The following is a 22,756-nucleotide window of genomic DNA, read 5'->3' as shown; positions in this document are numbered from 1 at the left end:
AATTTATATATATATACATATATATATTTCATATATATGTGTGTATGTGTGTGTGTGTTCTGCTGTGGGCTGAATTGTGTCCTCACCTAAATTCATGTTTATATCCCAATCCTCTGTACCTCAGAATATGGTTTTATAGGAAACAGGGTCTTTAGTGATGTGATTAAGTTAAAATGAGGCCATTATGATGGGTCTTAATTCAATAAAAATTCTAGTCACTCAGTCATGTCTGAGTCTTTGCAGTCTGCTAGCTCCTCTGTCCATAGAATTCTCCAGGCTAAATTATTGGAGTGGGTAGCCATTCCCTTCTCCAGGGGATCTTCCCAACCCAGATATTGAACCCGAGTCTCCTACATTGCAGACAGATTCTTTACCATCTGAACAACCAGAGAAGCCCAATTCAATATAAGTGGTATCCTTTTAAGAAGAGAGGTGCAGACACAGATACCCACAGAGGAATGACCATATAAGGATATGCGAAAAAAACATGGCCATTTGCAAGTCAAGGAGAGAAGCCTCAGGAAAACACACACACACACATCTACTGACACCTTGATCTCTTAGACTTCTAGCCTTCAAATTATGAGAAAATAAATTTCTGTTGTTTAAGCCTCCCATCATGTTGTAATTTGTTGTGGCAGCACTAGCAAGTAATACAATTCAAAAGTAGAATTTCTGGGTCAGAATGCATGTTGAGTACTCAATTTCAGCAAATATTACCAAATTGGGGTCCAAAATAGTATTAGCAGCAGACCACATGTATTCACATGTGTCCCACACCTCCTTACCAGAACAAGAGACTGCATGACATTTCAACTTCTGCCACCATGAGAGGTACAAAGTTGATCTCATTGTCATTTTAATTTTCATTTCTGATTACCAATGTAATTGGTGATCTGTTTTAGGTTGATTAGCTAGCCATTCAACACTCCTTTTGTGAACTGCTTATCTATATTTTTTACCAATTTTTCTCCTAGGTTGCCTGTTTTTCCTTAATAATTTCCAAAACTTCTCTACAAATTCTATATATAATCCTTTGTCAATTATATTCCTTGAAAATATCCTCTCCCTGCTTAATCCAGCAATATAGCAAAATAGCAAAGACCCTTTCTTTGTGATTATTTTCTTTTGGCCATGCTACATTCATGAAGGATCTTAGTTTCCCAACCAGGGATTGAACCCATGTCCCCAGCTGTGGAAGCCTGTAGTCTAAACAACTGGACCACCAGGGAAGTCTCTAAGCATTTCACCATCTGTATATATAAAAGTCCTGTTTTTTTCATATCCTTACAGATACTAGGCTATTGCCAGACATTAATTTTTGCCAGTCTAATAGGTATGATAAACTGTCTCATCATTGATTGAATCTATATTTACCTGATAACCAGTGAAACAAACTAAACATCTTTTCACCTATGTATTGGGCATTTCAATTTTCTCATCTGTGAATTACTTTTTCACATATCATAGACCCATTTCCCTAATTAAGATCATTCTTTTCCTCATTAATTTTTTAGGAGTTCTTCAGATAATTTCAACTGAATATGTCTATAAGTCAGTTATTCCCACAGTAATTCTACATGAGAAACTATCCTAAAATTCAGTGGCATAAAACAACATTATGTCTTGTACATTTTCAGGTTGGTTGGGAGTTGGCCAGGATGGGCCTCACTGGCTTACTCCAAGCTATACTCCAGATCTACTTCACATGTTTCTCATCGTCCTTGGACAAGGAGGCTACCAGTACCCTGTTTTTTCCATGGCAACAACAAAAATATTAGAACAGTTGCAAACACAATGCATCTTAAAATATAAGCTTCCAACAAGCATTCTGCCTCTTCTGTCTACATTTCGATGGGCAAAGCAAATCACACACGTCTAATACTAACCCAGTTTTCAAGTACAGGGAAATATACTGTCTCTAGCGGGAAGAACCACGGTGTCACATGGCAAAGGATGTGGATACATGGGAAGGAAACGGGGAACAACAATGCCACCCATTTTATAGGCCGATTTGTAAATACTAATATATCCTCTCAGTTGGTATCTTTCATTTATCTTCTTTTATGTGATTTTTTCACAAAGAAAGTTTTTATATTAATGTAATTAAATATGTTACTTTATTGTCTTTTACTTTATTGCTTATGTTTTGGGGGTCCTACTTAAGAAATTATTTCCTACCCTAAGATCATAATAAACATGCTCCTATATTTCCCGCTGCCGCCGCTGCTGCTAAGTCACTTCAGTTGTGCCCGACTCTGTGCGACCCCATAGACAGCAGCCTACCAGGCTCCCCCATCCCTGAGATTCTCTAGGCAAGAATACTGGAGTGGGTTGCCATTTCCTTCTCCAATGCATGAAAGTGAAAAGTCAAAGTGAAGTCACTCAGTCGTGTCTGACTCTTAGCAACCCCATGGACTGCAGCCTATCAGGCTCCTCCATCCATGGGATTTTCCAGGCAAGGGTACTGGAGTAGGGTGCCATTGCCTTATCCAACATTTCCCACCAGAAGAATGCAATTAAGAGGATCAACAATCAATATATTATTTTAGCTTACTGTGTGCATAAACACAAGATTATATGATATAAACTAAGGCACCAAAGTAAAACAAGTAATTAAAGTTAAAAATAATTACCAAAAATGATTAACTATTATAGGTAAAATTTTTAGCTTGGTCTTTTAAAAATATTAATGGATATAGGCTGACAAAGATGGAAAATATTCAAGAATGATAAGGAATCACAAAACTTCATATTTTTTCATTAACATATGTTTATTGATCCAAGCTATATTTTTAAAACTGCTGAGCACAAGACCACAGTAAAATATATATAGCCTTCTCAGGTCATGACATCTTAGAAAAAGAAAAAAGAAACTTTTATAGAACTTAGCTATTTATAAAACAATATATGTTATGATGCCAAATATATAAAATACATGTATATATGTGCTAATAGTAGCAACTACTTCAGTAGTTTGGGGCAAAAAGAGGTCTTATCTATTAATGTGCAAATTAAAAATACTTCCCAACTGCCACACTGGCAGAGAGTCCAGTATCTCTCTTGTTCCTTAAACTGTTCAAGAATTCTGGGAGCCTTTCAATCCACATACCTCAGAAAGAGAAAACCAGAAAATTTTATTAGATACAAGAGGGCCCTGTTGAGGGCTGCTGGTGTTCTGCTCCTGGCACACAGTTTACTGATGAAAACATATCCCCTGCAGTTATGTGACCTTTCCGCCTGCTGTGCTCTTGCCTTTGCTGCTGCAAATACAGTGGTCACAGTGATTCTTAAAGAGAGAAGCAGCCTGCTCCCTTAGAGGTATAGCATGGCAGCCATGCCTAGAACTTTTCGGTTCACCAAGCACCAAGTGGCTCGATCAGGAGGGCCTTCTGCTTCCAGTCACACAAGTGCCCAAACAGCATCTCGCATTGGGCTATGCAGACCACAACAGGAGTCCTAGTCTAAGATCTCTGATGTTCTTTCTTACTCAGTCCTTTTTTAATCATGACCAGTTCAATGCACAAAATACTTTCTAACAGTAACTACAGGGAAGGAGTCCAGGTCTTGGCTCTGTTCCTCTCTAAAGGCTCCCAAACTCTTTACAAACTTGCTCCAGTCCTCTCAGTGCTGACCAGCCCTGCAGGTGAAGGAAGACTGGGAAGGGCAACCTTCACAAAACCAGAAAAGACCCCGTTACACCAGTACCTGAGGCACAAAAGACCTCATTAACTGTTTCAAACATTGGGGTAATTTTCTCTGACCTTATAGTTGCCAGATAAAATATAGAATGCCCAGCTAAGTTTGAATTTCAGATTAATAATGAATAATTTTCTGGCATATGTCCTATGCAGTGTTTGAAATGTACTGAAAAGATTATTGGTTGTTTTCCTAAAAGTCAAACCTGTGTGTCTTATATTTTTATTTGCTGAATCTGGCCACTCTACCTTATCTTCTACTTCATGGATGGAACAAATGAGGAGGGAGGAAACCTAGAACTCCCCTGTGCCTAAATTTAAAGCAGCCACAGGGCCAGACCCTCAAATCCATGTATCTTGACTTCCTATCAGAGACTTGAGGCTGAGAGGGCCAAACAAAAAGCCAGCTTTCACTCTGTTACTGCTCAGGAGCTGCTTTTTAGATAACCAGAGATGTTTCCTGGCCACCTTCCAGCAGTATATTTCTAACTACACTCAGCTGGAAGATTTTTAGTTCCCAAAAATGCAATACAGGATAAATGAGGACAAGGGAAGAACGACATATTGTGCCCTGGGATATTACAGCCCCAACAGTAGGAGTAGACATACAAAAAAAAAAAAAAAAACACTGGCAGAGGCTATGTTAGAGATTAGGTTTTATGCATCTCTGTTAGAAAAGGGAATCTGAATTGCTCCAAATTATCTAAGATAAAATTCACCTCCAATAGAGGACCTAGGAATAGGAGGATAGTTGCCCCAGATGAATATGTAGCTCCTGTAGCCCAGGAATTTAACAAAATACTTGCCCTGCACTTTAAGATTTGAGAGAGAAATAATGTAGCTCCAAAACTGATAGCAACAGAGCTCAAAAGGGATATAGATATGTATATATCTCGTGATAAACACCAGGACTGAATAAATCTCCTGTCTTTAAAAAAAATAAGTAAACAGGAAAAAAAATCCAAAATTAAAAGACTGTATAACAATAAAAGAGGGAGACAGGGGAAATTATCCTCAAGACAAAAGAGAATTTATAATACATCAACTCTTGTCCTCTCAGTGAGATATTGAAAGTTAAAAATTCTAGGTAAGAAGTGATGTAAATTCTAAGTAAAATGAAAAGAAAGTTGACTGAAGTGAAATATCAGGATAAAAAAGAGACCTGGTTAAAAACTAAAGTAAAAGAATTCAGTAAACCCAAAGAGACAATAAAGTAATTAAAATTTGCACTGAGGAATCACTCCTCTCCTTTATCATCTGCCTTTCTATCAGCAACTTTTTCATTCAGAGAGCAAAAGAAACTAAGAATGGAAGGGCTACCCTGGGCTTAATCCTTACCAACAAAGAGGAATGCGTTAGTGAAGTGAAAGTGACAGGAACCTTGGGAAAAATTGAATATATCACCTTAGAGTTCATTACGGCCAAGGAAGAAAATAAAAAGCAAAGTAAGACAAGTACCTTAGATTGCTTAGCAATTTAGAGAAAATATAAGGATTTCCCAGAACCAGAGATTCTAAAACGAAAGACAGGTCAAAAAATAAAACTCACCACTGCAATCGCAAATGAGGAAAAAAATGGGAGAGACTGTATGTAAAAATAACTCAGTGTGCTATCTAAGGAGTTTTCTAAAGACTCAGATTTTTAAAGGACATACAAAAGAAGGAAAAGGTGATATTGGCCTATTAGAAGAAAGGACTACTACAATGAGCAAAGACGTGAAAAACACACAAAACAATGTAAAAACTCTTAGGTTGTATGTGACGGTGGGAGGACAAGAAAAGTACAACCTAGCTCCTCTACTCCCAGGTAGATTCCATGTTAACAAGTTACAGAGAGGAAGTTTGCTATCATATTATATACCAAGGAACAAGGTCTTCCCTGGTGGTCGAGTGGTTAAGAATCTGCCTGCCAGTTCAGGGATGCCGGTTTGATCCCTAGTCTGGGAAGACTCCACTAATGCTGTGGGGCAACTAAGCCCATGCTCCACAACTGTTGAAGCCCTGTGCCCTAGAGCCTGCACACCACAGCTAGAGAGCAGCCCCAGTTCACCACGACCAGAGAAAGCCCTTGCAGAGCAATCAAGACTCAGCATAGCCAAAAATTCATTACTCTTTTTAAAAAAGGAAAGACTGCGGCAACAATCTTAAGAAATTGATAATCCAGACAGAAAAGACAGTGGGAGAATGTTTGTTTAAATAAATGGCCATTTCCAGGTGTATTTTATTATAGCAGGCCTTCTCATTCTCAGCACTATTAACATTTTAGGCCGGATAATTTGTTGTGGAGTCAAATTATCCAGGGAGGGGGAAGGCTGTCGTAAGTTGTAGGATATTTAGCAGCATCTTTGGCGTCTGTCCACTAGATGCCAGTATCATCAGCCTCCTAGTTGTAATAATCACAAATAGGTCTAGACATTGTCAAATGTCTCCTGGGAAGCAAAAGTATTCTGGGGTGAGAATCACTATATTGCAGAACACTGAAAAACATAATAAAAAATATATTATCACAAAATTATGGTTAGCATCTTTGAGTAATCATGGCACAGGGAACTGACAAATATTCTATATATCAAAAAGGCAGCTGAAAATCTAATGTTAATCTACAGAAAATTTTAATATAGTACCAAATATTATTAAACAGAAAAGAGAGCAATGATCTCATTTTGGTATAGCTGTATTAAGAGCCACTCAAACATAAACTAACATAATTTTTTCTCTTCCTTCCAGAAGGTACACTGGTTTCACTAAAACAACTTTTAAATCTTTTTAAAAATCTTCTTTGACAAGCTAAAGAAATGTTAGCTGTCCATATAGTGTTGGATGAAGTATACACTGGTTAAACATCTTTTGAGGAGGCACTCTGGCAACATCCATAAAATTTTATATGCACAAATTCTTAGACTAAACAAATAGTTTAGGAACCTGAATATGTGTACAAAGATGCAAGGCAAGGACTGCAGTGTGTAGTGTTTTGGTAATAATAAAAAGCTAGAAACAACCCAAATGTGCATCAAGAGAGTCTAGTTACATAAATTGTCATATATTTTCTCATTAGTATGATTTTAACTGTAACCAGAGAAAAAAGCTTAGGAAATATACAAAATCCAATTAGATTTCATTTGCCTACAATTAGGGGAGATATTAAAAATATTTAACAATCAGCATGGATTAGGCCCCAACTAATCAGAGTCTAGCATGGAGCTGGCTCTTGGAAAGCCCCCTGTATGTGAGGGTTCATCCTTTAGTTGCTGGGTCTAAGGAAAATCTAGAGGATCCCAGGCAGAGGCCAAGTGAAGGAAAGCTACTAGAGACAGAGAGAAGGACTACAAAGCATTTCATATTTTAACAATTTGTGTGCCCTTACAAAAAAAAAAAAAGAAAAAGCAAGAGAGTTCCATAAACTGTGGAAAATTCTGAAAGAGATGGGAATACCAGACCACCTGACCTGCCTCTTGAGAAATTTGTATGCAGGTCAGGAAGCAACAGTTAGAACTGGACATGGAGCAACAGACTGGTTCCAAATCAGGAAAGGAGTATGTCAAGGCTGTATATTACTCTGCTTATTTAACTCATATGCAGAGAAATGCTGGGCTGGATGGATGAAGCACAAGCTGGAATCAAGATTGCCGGGAGAAATATCAATAACCTCAGATATGCAGATGACACCGCCCTTATGGCAGAAAGTGAAGAAGAACTAAACAGCCTCTTGATGAAAGTGAAAGAGGAGAGTGAAAAAGTTGGGTTAAAGCTCAACATTCAGAAAACTAAGATCATGGCATCCGATCCCATCACTTCATGGCAAATAGATGGGGAAACAGTGGAAACAGTGGAGGACTTTGTTTTTGGGGACTCCAAAATCACTGCAGATGGTGACTGCAGCCATGAAATTAAAAGACGCTTACTCCTTGGAAGGAAAGTTATGACCAACCTAGACAGCATATTCAAAAGCAGAGACATTACTTTGCCAACAAAGGCCTGTCTAGTCAAGGCTATGGTTTTTCCAGTGGTCATGTATGGATATAAGAGTTGGACTATAAAGAAAGCTGAGTGCCGAAGAATTGATGCTTTTGAACTGTGATGTTGGAGAAGACTCTTGAGAGTCCCTTGGACTGCAAGGAGCTCCAACCAGTTCATCCTAAAGGAAATCAGTCCTGAGTGTTCATTGGAAGGACTGATGTTAAAGCTGAAACTCCAATACTTTGGCCACCTGATGTGAAGAGCTGACTCATTTGAAAAGACCCTGATGCTGGGAAAGATTGAGGGCAGGAAGAGAAGGGGACAACAGAGGATGAGATGGCTGGGTGGCATCACTGATTTGATGGACATGAGATTGGGTAAACTCCGGGAGTTGGTGATGGACAGGGAGGCCTGGCATGCTGTGGTCCATGGGGTCACAAAGAGTCAGACACAACGGAGCAACTGAACTGAACTGACTGATGTCCTTATTAGAGAATATCAGTCCTCACCAATAGACAGAAACAACATTAAAATAATCTAGAATAGCATAGAAAAATAAATTAAATTCAACCAACTGGTAGCTATGATGAAAAGTAAATTTGTACATATTGACGTGGAACAATTCTTTTTTAATTTTCACCAGAAACTGGTAGCAGTTTCCTTGTGAAAAGAGAATCAGAGAACTGAGGACCTAAGGTCAAGGCCAAAGGAAGATGTATTTTCACTGAAAGCCCTCTGTGGCAAATGCTGTTTGCTAACACCATTTCCAGCCCTGGCCCAGCTTTCCTCCTCTACTGGAGAGATTGTAAAGTTAAGAAACCTGCTCTTCTCAGACTCCCTTGAAGTAGTGGGTCCCAGATTTCGCCATCAAAAACAGCTTGGACGAGATTTTTAAAGGTTACAGACATCAGATTCTTCTGGGATAGTTGTAGAAGGACTCTACTGCCCAGTGCAAGAGCAAGGGATAATGGAATCTAGTACACCCATAGGACCATTCCTCGGGTACAGATGGACATTCTTCCTATAGCTGCATTTTCTTTGGCTGTTCAATGGCTCTCCAAGAAAATCTATGAGTTGTCTAGTATCATTTATGAAAAACTCAGCTGGAGCTATCCAGAGCAGTCTCTTGGTTGCAATCAAGAATTCTAGCTAAAGCACCCTTTACTAAAATAAAAATAAACATGCAAATATAAATTTTTCAGTTTAAAAGGTTAAGTTTTATAAAAATGCTTTAAAAATAAAGTATATGTGGTCTGGGGACTTCCCTGGGGTCCAGTAGCTAAGACTCCATGTTCCCAATGAAGGGGTATGGGTTCAATCTCTTGTCAGGGAATTAGATCCCACACACCACAACTAAGAGTTCACACGCAACAATTAAAGATCCCACATGACGCAATGAAGATCAAAGATCCCTCGTGCCACCGCTAAGACCTGATGTAGGCAAATAAATCAATAAATGTTTTTAACATATACATATGTGGGCTGGATGATGGTACAGTTCAGGGAGGACATAGCTAGTTGAAGAAGCACACTCAGAGATCTGGGTCCCCAAGTCCCATTTGTATATCAGCTGTGCCTCAACCACCAGAGGCAATCTTAGAAATACAAACGTGGACTCAAATCCTTCTTAAAAATAAATAGCCAGTGTTAAAAATGTGATGGAAGGAAAGATGCCAGGCTATGAATAATACCAAAGGTAACAACCAAAATGTATAAAATACCTGTGTAAAGACAACTCTACTGGAGGACAAAAAAGAAGTGAGTAAACAAAAAGATGATGAATTGGTGTGTCTGTGTTAGTTGCTCAGTCGTGTCCTACTATTTACGACCCCATGGACTACAGCCCACCTAGATTCTCTGTCCATGGAATTCTCAGGCAAGAATACTGGAGTGGGTAGCCATTCCCTTCTTCAGTGGACCTTCCCAATCCAGAGATCAAACCTGAGTCTCCTGCATTGCAGGCAGATTCTTTACCATCTGAGCCACGAGGGAAGCCCTGATGTATAAGTAGATTAAACATTAAAAGGACATTATTTTCTCCCTGAATTAAAATATTCAAAGGCTTTTATAATAATTTTCTAAAATGTTACACTAAAATTCATCTAGAAATAAATAGTATGTGATTAGATATCAGAAAACCCTGAAGGAGGAGAAAAGAATAAGGAGAAAGATTAATCCTTCCAGATACTAAAACATGTTAGAAAATAATTTTAAAAGTAGGGATTGCATCAGCAAGGTAGCAGGATACAAGCTTAATATACTAAACGCAGTTGCATTTTTTTACACTAATAATGGAAAAATAATCCTTTTAATATCACATCAAAAAAATAAAATACCTAGGAATAAACTTAAAGGAGGTGAAAACCCCATAAGCTGAAAAGTGTAAAATGCTGATAAGGGAAATTTAAGAGAATTCAACGACATGGAAAGATATTCCATGCTCCTGGATTTGAAGAATTAATATTGCTAAATTGGTCATACTGCCCAAAACAATCTACATATTTAATGCAATTCCTATCAAATTACCAATGACATTTTTCACAGAGCTAGAACAAATAATCAAATATGGGGCTTCCCTAGTGGCTCAGTAGTAAAGAATCCACCTGCCAATGCAAGAGACATGGGTTCAATCCCTGATCCAGGAAGATCCTACAGGCCACAGAACAACTAAGCCAGGGTGCCACAATAGAATCTACTATGCTTGTGTCCTAGAGCCCAGGAGCTGCAACAACTGAGCCCATGTGCCACAAATTCTGAAACCTGTGTGCCCTAGAGCCCATGCTCTGCAACAAGAGAAGCCACTGCAATGAGAAGGCTATATACCACAACTAGAGAAAGCCCATGCCCAGCAATAAAGACCCAGCATAGCCATAAATAAAATGATTTTTAAAAATCAAAATTATTCCCCCCCAACAAAGTTCTACAATATATATAGAATCACAAAAGACCCAGAATTGCCAAAGCAATCCTGAGGAAAAAGAACAAAGCTGGAGGTATAACCAGACTTCAGACTATACTACAAAGCTATAGTAATCAAAACAGTGTGGTACTGGCACAAAAACAGACTTGCAGATCAATGAACTAGAATAGAGAGCCCAGAAATAAACCCATGCAGTCAGTTACTATACTACAAAGGAGGCAAGAATATACAATGGAAAAAAGAAAGTCTCTTCAACAAGTGTTGGGTGTAAGGAAACTGGGACTGCTATACATAAATCAATAAAATTAGAAAACTCACACCACATACAAAAACAAACTCAAAATGGTTTAAAGACCTAAATATAGGAAATGATACCATAAAACTCCTAAACAAGAACAGGGAAAAACATTCTCAGACATAAATTATAGCAATATTTTTCTTAGATTCATCTCCCAAAGCAAACAGAAATAAAAGCAAAAACAAACAAATGGTGCCTAATCAAACTTCAAAGTTTCTGCACAGCAAAGAAAATCATCAATAAAACAAAAAGACAATGTATGAAATGGGAGGAAATACTTGCAAACAATGTGACCAACAAGGAGTTAACATCCAAAATACACAAAAAGCTCATACAACTCAAAATTGAAAAGAAAAAAAAAAAAAGTAAATGCCTCAATCAACAAATGGGCAGAAGACCTAAGCAGATGCTTTTCCAAAAACACAGATAGCCAACAGGCATATGGAAAGATGCTTAACATTGTTAATTACTAAAGAAATGTAAATTTTAAAAAAATGACGTATCACCTCACACCAGTCAGAATGTCCACCATTGAAAAATCTACAAATAAATGCTGGTGTGGAGAAAAGAGAACCCTCCCACACTATTGGTGGGAACGTTAAATCAGTGCAGTCACTATGGGAAACAGTAGAGAAGTTCCTCAAAAAAAATTAAACTAGAGCTATTATATGATCCAATGATCACACTTCTGGATATATATCAAGAAAAAATGGAAAACTCTAATTTGAAAACACACATGCACCCTAATGTTCATGACAGCATTATAATAACCAAGACATGGAAATAATCCAAGTGGCCACCAACACACTTGCCACATCTAGAGAAAGTTCACATGCAGCAATGAAGACCCAGTGCAACCAAAAATAAATAAATTAATTTTAAAAAATAATAATAATACAAATGAATTCATATATAAAGACAGAAACAAACTCATAGACATAGAACACAAACATAGTTACCAAAAGGAACAGGGAGGGAGAGAGGATCAAATAAGGAGTATGTGAGTAACAGATACAAACTCCAATAAATAAAATAAACAAGCAACAAGGATTTACTATTTAGCACAGTGAATTATATTCAATATCTTATAAAAATCTATATTGGAATATAAGCTGAAAAAGAACTGAATCATTTTGCTACACACCTGAAACTAACACAATATTGTGAGTCATCTTCAATGGAAAAAAAAATTTTTTAGAATAAATAAAGAAGCAAAGAAAAGGCAGGGAAAGTAGAGATTACAGAAAAATTAGATAAAAAACATTACCAGAAAAACTTATGGTTACCAAGGGGAAAGGGAAGGTGGGATAAATCAAGAGCTTGGGATTAACATATATACAATACTATATATAAAACAGAAAACCAACAATAACCTACTGTATAGAATAGAGAACTCTACTCAATATTCTGTGATAACCTATATGAGAAAAGAATCTGAAAAGGAATGAATATATATATATATATGTAACTTTGCTGTACACCTGAAACTAACACAACATTGTAAATCAACTATACTCAGTGTAAGACAAAAAATTTTTAAATAAAAAATATTGCTACAACAGGAGAAAGAGTGAAACACAGACTCTAACATAAATTTATCTTATGACAAATATTTTAAATTAGCAGGAAAGAGTGACTCTTACATAAATCATATCAGATCAACTAAATAAATATTTAGTTGAAAAATTAAAATTCAGCTGACTCCAAGACTCATTTCTTTGCTCAAAGTCAATTCCAGATATAGCAAAAGTTATAAATTCTGAAAGATAGTATGAGTGAATTTATATATAATACAGTTATGTATAATAATTGAAGTAGAAAGTCCTTTCTAACCAAACACAAAATTCAGAAACCATAAAGGAAGAGGCTTTAAAAACTAAACACAAAAATATTTTATTTTATGTATGATTTTAAAATAAAACATAAAAGTAAAATAAACAAAAAAATGGAGGAAAATACTTGCAACATACTAAGTAAACAAAAAAAAATAATTTGCTTAATTTACTATGGGGCAATTAAAAAAAAATAAGTACTGGATCTCCTTGCCAGAGCAATCACACACACAAAAAGAATAAAAGGCATCAGATTTGGAAAGGAAGAAGTAAAACTGTCACTATTTGCAAATGACATAATTTTATATATATAAAATATTAAAGACTCTACTGAAAAGCTGAGAAAACTCATTCTAATCAATGAATTCCATAAAGTTGCAGGATACAAAATTAACATACAGTAATCAGTAGCATTCCTATACACTAACAGTGAATTATCTGAAAAAGAGAAAACAATTCCATTTAAAATAGCATGAAAAATATTAAAATACTTGGGAATAAACTTAACCAAGAAGGTGAAAGATCTTTACTCTGAAAACAATGATGAAAAAAATTTAAGACAAAAATAGATGAAAAAGTATCCATTGTTCATGGATTACAAGAATTATTATGGTTGAAACGTCAGTCTCTAGACTGACCAAAAACCACCTATAGATTCAATGCAATTTCTATCAGGATTTTAATGGCATTTTTTCAGAAGAAGAAAAAAATTCTGAAGTTTATATAGGACCATAGAAGACCCAGAATAGCCAAAGTCATCCTAAGAAAAAACAAAGTGAGAGGCATCATACTTCCTGATTTCAAGTATACCATATAGCTATAGCAATCAAAACAGTATGATACTGGCACAAAAATGACAAATAGACCAGTGGAACAGAATAGAGAGCCCAGAAGTAAATCTAAGTATAAAGTCAACTAATATTTGATGACGGAGCCAAGAATACTCAATGGATAAGAGTCTCTTCAATAAATGGTGCTAGAAAAATTGTATATTCATATGTAAAAGAATAAAACTAGACCCCTGCCTTACACCACTCACAAAAATTAACCTAAAGTAGATTAAAGACTTAAATGGAAGGACTAACACCATAAAACTTCTAGAAGAAACCATATGCAGTAAGCATGGCATACTTTTGACATAGGTCTTAGTAGTATTTTTGTTTGTTGGTTTCCTCAGGCAATGGAAACAAAAGCAAAAATAAACAATTGGGAATACATCAAACTAAAAAGCTTCTGCACAGCAAAATAAACAATCAACAAAGTGAAAAGAAAACCTACAGAATAGGGAAAAATACTTGCAAATCATATATTCAGTAAGGGATTAATATCCAAAATAAAGCACTTATTCAACTCAATAGCAAAAATAAATAAATAAATAAAAGTGGACAAAAGATCAGGAATACACATTTTTCTAAAGACTATATACAAATGGTCCACAGGTACATTGAAAGATGCTCAACATCAATCCCTAACATCATTAGGGAAATGCAAATCAAAACTGCAATGAGATATCACCTCATACCATAGAATGGCCATAATCAAAAAGACAACAGATAACATGCGTTGGCAAGAATGTGGAGAAAAGGGAACCCTTGTGTACTGTCTTGGTGAGATTGTAAACTGGTGCAGCCACTGTGGAAAACAGTATGGCTGTTCCTCACAAATTATAAATAGAACTACTATACAATCCAGTAATTCTACTTCTGGGAATATATTCAAAAGAAACAAAATACTAACTCAAAAAGATATCTGCACCCCCATATTCAGAGCAGTATTATTTACAATAGCTTACACATGGAAACAACTTTAGTGTCCACTGATTGATGCACAAGGAAGTTGTGGTATATACACACTGTATAATGAAATATTATTGTATAAGGAAATATTATTCAGCCATTAAGAAATGAGGAAATCCTGCCATTTACACCAACATGAATGGAACTTAAGGGCATTATGCCTGGTGAAATAAGACAGACAGAGGAAAGGAAAATATTGTATAATCTCATTAGTATGTGGAATCTTTAAAAAAAAAAAGTCACACAAAAAGAGATTATATTTGCGCTTACCAGAGATGCGGCATTGCAGCTGGGGGAAAGAGAACTGGAGGAAAGTAACAAACTTTGGTGAAAAAGGAAACAAATTTCCAGTTTTAAAATAAACAAGTCCTTGAGATGTAATGTACAACATGATTATAGTTAACATTGCTATATGACATTCATGAAAGTTATTAAGAGAGTAAACCCTAAGAGTTACTAAACTAAAAAAATTTTAGTTTCTTTTTTTCCTTTACTTTTTATTGTGTCTATATGAAACAATGGATGCAAACTAAACTTATCACAGTAATCATTTTACAATACAGGTGATCCTTAAACAGCATAGGAATTAGGAACACCGACCCTCCTAACAGTCAAAACCCCACATATAGTTTAGAGTTACTGTTCACATCCACAGTTCTTCCATGTCTTCAGTTCTACATCTGAAGAGTCAACCAACCACAGATCGTGTAATATAATATTTACTATTGAAAAAAAATTTGTCTATAAGTGGATCTGTGTCATTCAATTCATGTTGTTCAAGAGTCACCTATACATGTAAAACAAACCATTATGCTGGACCTTTTAAACATACAGTGATGTATAACAATTATATCCCAATAAAACTGGAAAAGAAAAGAAGAGCAAAAAATGTGGAAAGGCAATTTGTATAAAAAAGAAATACAATGGGCTAATATTTAGAAATTGCTCAACCTTACTTACTATTAATCAAATGCAAATCAAAAGAACAAGATATAATTTTCACCTATCACTAAAAGATCATTATCAACAGTGGTAAGAGTTAGGGACATAAGCTTTCAACATATGCTGTTTGTGGGGGTAAAAATTGATATGAACTTCTTGAAGAAAAATATGATAACAGCTCTCAAATTTTAAATTATGCATACTCTATACTCTTTAACCTTCAGTTGATATTTCCAATTACAGGTAATACTTATTAAATTGTAAAATGAACATTCCTTTTGACTTAGCAATTCTATGTAATGAATTTATCCTAAAGATATATTCATAAAATTACATCAAGATATGTGAACAGGGATATTCATTATGGCATAGCAACATAAAAAAATATATGAAAAACAATAAACATATTCATCAATATAGAATGAGCTAAATATATTATGCTACATCCATATGAAACTGTACAACTCAGATGGAACTTGAACCACGTGCCAGGACTCTAACCCACAGTCTTTAACTAAAATTATATATCTGATCTCAGTACATAAAGAAGCTCAGGTTTGGGACTTTCCTGATGGGCCATTGGTTAAGGATCCTCCTTCTAGTGAAATAAAGATTAGTCCGTGCACCCAACAAGAAGCCCTGGTGAGGCAACAAAGTCTCAGTGCAGCCAAAAATTTTTTAAATAAGATAAATTTTAAAATGAAGCTCAGGCTCTTTATGTCTCATTGCAGAAAGAATTCAGAAGAGACCAAGTGATAAGTAAGAAGTGAATTTATTTAGAGATGCATGTTCCATAGACAGAATGCAGTCCATCTCAAAAGGCAAGAATGGCTTTGGGAGAAATAACTCCACAGACAGAGTGGGGGCCATCTCAGAAGGTGAGAGGCCCCAAAATATGGGGTAGCTAGCTTTTATGGGTTGGGTAATCTCATAGGCTAATGAGTTGGTGAATTATTTCAACTATAATATTCAGAGAAAGAGTGGGGATTTCCAGGAACTGGGCCACCCTCTACTTTTTTACTTTCATGGTGAGCCTCAGAACTGTCATGGTGTTTGTGGGTGTGTCATTTAGCATGCTAATGTATGACAATGAGCATATGATGAAGTTCAAGGTCCACTGGAAGCCAAATCTTCCACTATCTTGGACTAGTTGGTTTTAACCAGTTCATGTCGTATACCATGGATATGTCATTCTTTTAAAGGTTGTGTCTTGCCCCCTTCTCTCCTGTTTCACATATAGTAGTAAAACACTATGAAGAAATTGAAAAACTATGAGGTAGGTCTACATGAATTGCTATGCATATATCTTAACTAAATGTAACTATCCTAATTCAGAGAAAGCAGGGGGGACACAAGATGCAGATAACTAAGTATAGCATTAAGCCTTTTTTTCTTGACCTAAATCAGGGTTCTGTAAGTTAGCAAGAGCAGAATACATGGATATTGCATAGGCAACCAGCAATGCATATCATTGATTATTTGATTCTTAAAACTAGGATTCCTTTGTTAACCCATATTGGAAAGGGAACTGCTGATTCTAACAGAAAAGCTAATTAATCCTGCAAATTTCCATGAAAACATAATCTATGAGCTCCAGCCCTGGACTAAGTAAGACCCTGGTACTTCTGGAGAACCACAGAGAGGTAGGTTTTATTTCTCACTCTCCCTTCATCTTCATCCCTATCCATAAAAATACAAACACTAGAAAGGAAACACCACAAGGGCAGGGCTTTAATTTGGTTCGCTAGTACCTATCCCCAGCACTAAGAGTAATATCTGGGACACAAGTCATCTAGAAAGAGCAAATAATTCCAAGGCCAATGTTGGAATAGAGCCAAAGTAGCCCTTTGAGGAATCCTGCTTCTCTGTCATTCTGTTTTCTCAATGAGCTAACCCAGGGCCTCTTTGCATTGATACTACCTCCAGAAGACTCATCAGCTGAGACCTGGTAATTCATTTATTATCTAGTTAATCGTACTAGATATTATTCATTCTAGTTATTCATTTATAATCTAGTTATTCATGTATTATCTAGTACACCTCCATCCCAACTCTCTATTCCATATGCATATAAACAAAGAAGATAAATGCTTGTATAGTCTCCTTTCATGAACCAGTAATAGACTGAGAACTGCTGATCACATTTTGAATGGTGCTAATATAAAATAGGGGCTAAAGTCTTCAAGTTCCAATACTTAAAGGTTTTTGTATTAAATATTGCCTTCTCCATCAAATGTTTTTCACCATTAATGGAAGGACCTGAAGCAGCCCAAGCATACCAGTTAGGATAATGAAAAGCAGGAAAAAGAGGCAAGGGAGTGGGGGTCCCAAATAAATTTGACCTAATTTACTATTTGCACATAAGAATTTAGTCACTTCTCAGATCGTGGAAGTTAGTGATTAAATTGGTAGCAGATTACTGGCTGTGTGCCAGACAGCAATAATATAGTTCAAAATAGTAATTAAGCATGTGAAAATCAGGTGCAACAGCTAACAGTCATGTTCATTTTCAAAAATTCTATAGTCTCAATTATCTGTCACTTTCCATTAGGTTTGCAACTTGGCAAAACTCTGGAGTTCCACCCAAAGTTCCACAATATCATGTCACTTAAAATCCAGTATCGAAATAAGATTTAGAAAATCATTCTTTTTGAGTCTCTAGAGTAACATTCCCATGAGCCAATGATCCATAAATAAACACTATTTTTAAGTCTTCATTACGAAGCACATAGTTTCTCTTCAGGCAAGACTGGGCTGCCAACTTCTCTGCTTAAGTCTTAATCCCTCCTATATCAAAGAAAAAATAGAAACATACTAGCAGAAGTTCAGTGAATAAAGAATGGAACTCCCATCCCTCCATAGCTATGATTTTTCTCTAAATACCACTGAAAAAATAAAATTCTACAATTAAAACAAGGTGATCCAGGCAAAATATATTCTTTAAAAACTCACAACCCTATACCTCACCTCCCACCAAATACTGATACCTCTACTCTCTCCATTTTGACTTCTCTGTACCAGCCACTACCTCTGAAAATCAAATTGTTTTATTTATTAGCAATTTCTTGGCTTTTTACTTCAATATATTCTATTTCTATAACCATAAATCCCAAATTCAACACCAATAACAGAATTAAAATTTCATGTCTTCCCTAACTCCCACCCTACCCATGCCATACTCCATTCTCATGTTTCCATAAGCAGAAAATCTGAAAACTGAAACTCTGTTTTAACATGCGACTTCTATACTTTTTGTTTACACTTTGCTGCCTAGATTTCCTCCAAATAATTCTAATTTCCACAGACTTCTATTATAAAATATTTGTTCTTCCTAATTCTTTGTCACAGATCATAAAATTCATATAAATATGAACAACATATAGATAATCCTCTACAAAAGTTATTTATAAATTCTATTGTTTTAAAGTCCAAAATAATGTAAGCAGTCAATAATACTGTCTATTGGTTTCAGGCAGAGATGAAGAATTTTCAACATGTAGCTTTGTTGATACCTGTGAAAGTTCATAAGGAGAAATTTCGTAACTAGAGAAGATCCTTCCAAATACTAAATATATTGCTATCTCTGTGCCTGATAACTATGTTTTGCATCTCACAGACACTCAATAAATATTCCATTTGGTAGATAAAGAATTATACAAAACCTTAAAAGAAAACCAGTAAAAGCCATCTTCTTAAAAAATCACAATCTTTGTCTTCAACTCTAATTTTCCCTAATCTGACAAGTCTACACTTAAAAATAGAGCTCAGGGAAATGATCTTTAAAATAAATAAATAAAATACACAAACACACACACCATAGCACCTAGATGTTCAACAATGATTAATAAAATTATATCTATTCACTTGGAAGAATGTTAGCAATCTAAAATAACATCTATGTAGACTAGGTAATATTATATGGAAAATGTTTTGGTAAAGGTTAAATGAAAAGCAAGGTTCCAAATTTTATCCACAGTATTACTGCAATTCATTTTAAAGTTGTGCAGAGAAAAAAGACTAAAAGAAAATGTATCAATGAGATTACAGATAATTTTGTCTGTGCTTTTAAAATCCCTACAATGATCTCATATCACTTTTATAATGAAAATAAAAATAAATTTTACTATAAAAATCCCAATATTTCACTCAATTAAGAAGAGAGACACAGAGTGTGTACAGGACACAACAAATGGAAATAACTGTATACATGATGTTCATATTTTGGGCTTCTCCATTTAATAAATTGTCCTATGCCACTACTAAGGTCATTTTTTTATGGTGGATAACAAAATTTTAATAGTTCATCCAAATATGCCACTTGAATTTGACTACTGATAATCTCTATCTCCAAACCACAATTGTTCTCAGTATGTTGACATTTTAGTCTGTCTAAAAAGACCTAGCCATAAACCCAGAACCAAGGCTAATTTGAAATCCTATTTTTCCCACCTGTGTGTTTTAAGCAAATCATTGGATCTCTTACATCATCAGATATCTTGCAGCTGTCTTAGTGGTGCGTATCCATGACTCAAAACATGTACAGTTAATGAACTTCCTGATGCCTAACCTAAATTTCTTCTTGTTTCCATTTGTATTTCTCTCCAGTTCTGTTTTCAGTGCAACTAAGAGCAATTGCTTGCAGTCACCCAGCCACTGTCAGATAGTGACCTTCTCTTTACATGACTGATGACTATTTCCCATATTCATCTCATCTAGTGTGGTTTTCATTTGATTATAAATGGCAGTAAAAATAGCTCTGAGAGATTCCTCAATTTCCTAATATTATTGACAATTGTAAAACAAGTATATAAAGCAAATATTAAATTCAAAAATTAAGCCTTTGCCACATCTCATTTTTAAAATCTCCCCTTACTGTGAACAAGTTTTGGGTTGAAAGTAAAATCCCTTCAAATATTTTGCCCCAGCCCCATGCCAAGGCACATGTATCCAGGCCATATCTTATCTTTTCCTGCACTGGATCCCAATCGGCTTTTTATAGCCAGAAACTCTCTGAATGCACAGCACGACCTTGGCTACTAGCTTCCCCTGGCACTAGTTTGAAAGTTATTTATAACTTTAAACTTAGCTTGAAAGCCTATATTTCTCAACATTACTAGTCAAAACATTCCTGTTTTATATAACAATGTGATGTTCTTTAATTCAGAAAGAAACCCCACACTTTAAACCTACGATATGTAACTAAGGCAGAGCAATTTCAACGCAGAAACAAGAATGCACTGAAGTCCAGCTCCTCTTTTTACAACTTGACTCTTACCTTTCTGTTGCTTCCTATAGAGTAAATGTGTTTAAAATTCGGCTCTTGTAGGAAATTTTCCAAAAAGATTTTGGGGGAGGAAAGAAAATAAGACTTCTTGGTTAGTCACAGAGTTGCAGAGTACCAAATCGAGAGGCAGTGACAGTGGGGCAGTCACTTCAGCTGAGCGTCATTCACCCAGGATGAGAAAGAAGGGGGAGGTTACAAACCAGGGTGGGTGGTATCTAATCCTGAACTGCTAGTCACTGACCTCACTGACAACTTGTTACTGAAAATACTTTGTTGAAAAAGGCCAGACACATACTTTACCCAGAGATCTACAAACATAGCTGTCAGGAAGCTCTAAATACGTAGGATCTGCATTTCTCTAGTACCTTTCTAAAACAAGGACCTCTTACATCTAATTAAAGCTGAATGCTGGAATTATCGAGAGTGAAAAATGATAAAGCGGGGATAATAGGAAAGTCCAGGAAATTCACACATCAAAAGATCAATTATGTAAAATTCAATGTCTTCAGTACCGTAGAATTCTGTATCACATCTGAGATAGTTTTTTCCTCTGAAATCTTACCAAGCATCATGCTCTGTGCTTCTAGGGTTTATTTAGACCCATGTAATTATTAGTAAAGAATGTAAGTGAAGACGTACCAAAAGCTCCACAGGTGAAACCATTATTAAAATCACACACACAAAAAAACTCTTTTCCAACAAAATTTCTTTTTCCTACAGCTATTCTTTTATATATTTCCTCTTTCCCTTTTTAATCTCCTCACTATCAACATCTTAACATTCACCAGAACAATCTTCCATACCCCTGCTTTATGCTTTATCACTTCATCTATTCCTTGACACCCCTCCTGAACTTGTACCATATTCTTTTAGGCATTAACACTTTTGTGACTTTCTTCCAAAGTCATAAAAGTAGTGACTGTAGTAGTAGGTGGTCACTACCCCTAAAATAGAACTGTTCGTTTGAGTTTTGGAATTCCTGTTCTTAAAAGGCTGAATTCAAAAACTTTTAAAGGCATTTTTTTATTAGCTCTATAGGCACTCTTAGAACAAATATTAGGGAGCTAAGAGGAAAAGGCAAGGTCTGCAAATTGTCAGAGAGAATCAATTATGAAAGCGGTCTCATTTTATATGATTTCTAGGGAAATCTGTGAAATAACTATTTTTATGTAGCTTCCTTTAAAATGTGCATACACTTGACATTACATTTTTCTAACGATTCTTAGTTGCTAACATATTGTCTTCCCCAGATTTTTTTTTAAGCAGCTTTTTCCCCCTGGAGAATCTAGGAACAGCCTCTTTTCACAGTGAAAACAAAGAGTAAGTTTTATGTCTCTCAATCCATCTTTTCTTGAATAAAGAAATCACTTTTCACTTGCAAAATAGAAGTTTTTGTTTTAGAGCTTTAATAATGAATGTTTTCTAAACACAGACTGTTGAATTGAGCCCAAGATTAGATACTCAAACTCTATTATGAATCAGCCTGCTCCTACTTTAAAGCCACAGATAAGTTACTTACCTGCTCTGTACCTCTCCTTTCCATCTGCAAAATGGAGATGAAAACCCCTATTCTTTCTATCTACTTTTCAGGGGATACGTGATTTTACATGGATCAAATCTGAAATGCTTCAAATTACATTGAGCTCCTCAGAGATGCAATACAGATGCAATTATATTACTTGGTATAATCAAAGCAATTAGATAGTATAAATAATGAAATATAATTTTAAAGAGCTCTATAAAGTTGTGTGTTTCTTTTTAATTCCCTCTTAAAAATGTCTGCAGCCTCCAAGATAGGTTTTAGCTGAAGTATTTCCCACTATAGCCACAAGAGGTCCTCCTCCTAGCAATTCAAATCACGTCGGATTTGATGAGCAGAGGCCCCACGGTTCTCTATATTTATATCGGTTGGGTGACAGAAAATACAGATCACCTATGTCAGATTTCCATAGCAAACTATAAGGTAGCAAACAAAACCGGAAAAATCTGGCTTTCTCTGGGTGATCACTGAAGCATGCTGAACACTAAAT

General features: G+C 35.8%; 1 protein-coding gene across 1 annotated transcript in view; it reads right to left on the bottom strand.

Annotated features, from left to right (window-relative positions):
* CTNNA3 (catenin alpha 3) overlaps window positions 1-20,878 on the bottom strand; it is a 1,846,273-nt gene extending 1,825,395 nt beyond the window's left edge. Inside the window, exon 1 of the mRNA XM_040242231.1 lies at window positions 20,718-20,878. The gene's annotated coding sequence lies outside the window, so the exon portion shown is untranslated. The remainder of the gene's footprint in view (window positions 1-20,717) is intronic.
* Window positions 20,879-22,756: the final 1,878 nt, after the last annotated feature.

This window comes from Oryx dammah, unplaced genomic scaffold (assembly GCF_014754425.2).
Source record: "Oryx dammah isolate SB20612 unplaced genomic scaffold, SCBI_Odam_1.1 HiC_scaffold_6, whole genome shotgun sequence".
NCBI lineage: Eukaryota > Metazoa > Chordata > Mammalia > Artiodactyla > Bovidae > Oryx > Oryx dammah.
The sequence above is the reverse complement of the archived record's forward strand: the minus strand, read 5'-3'. Positions and strand labels throughout refer to the sequence as shown.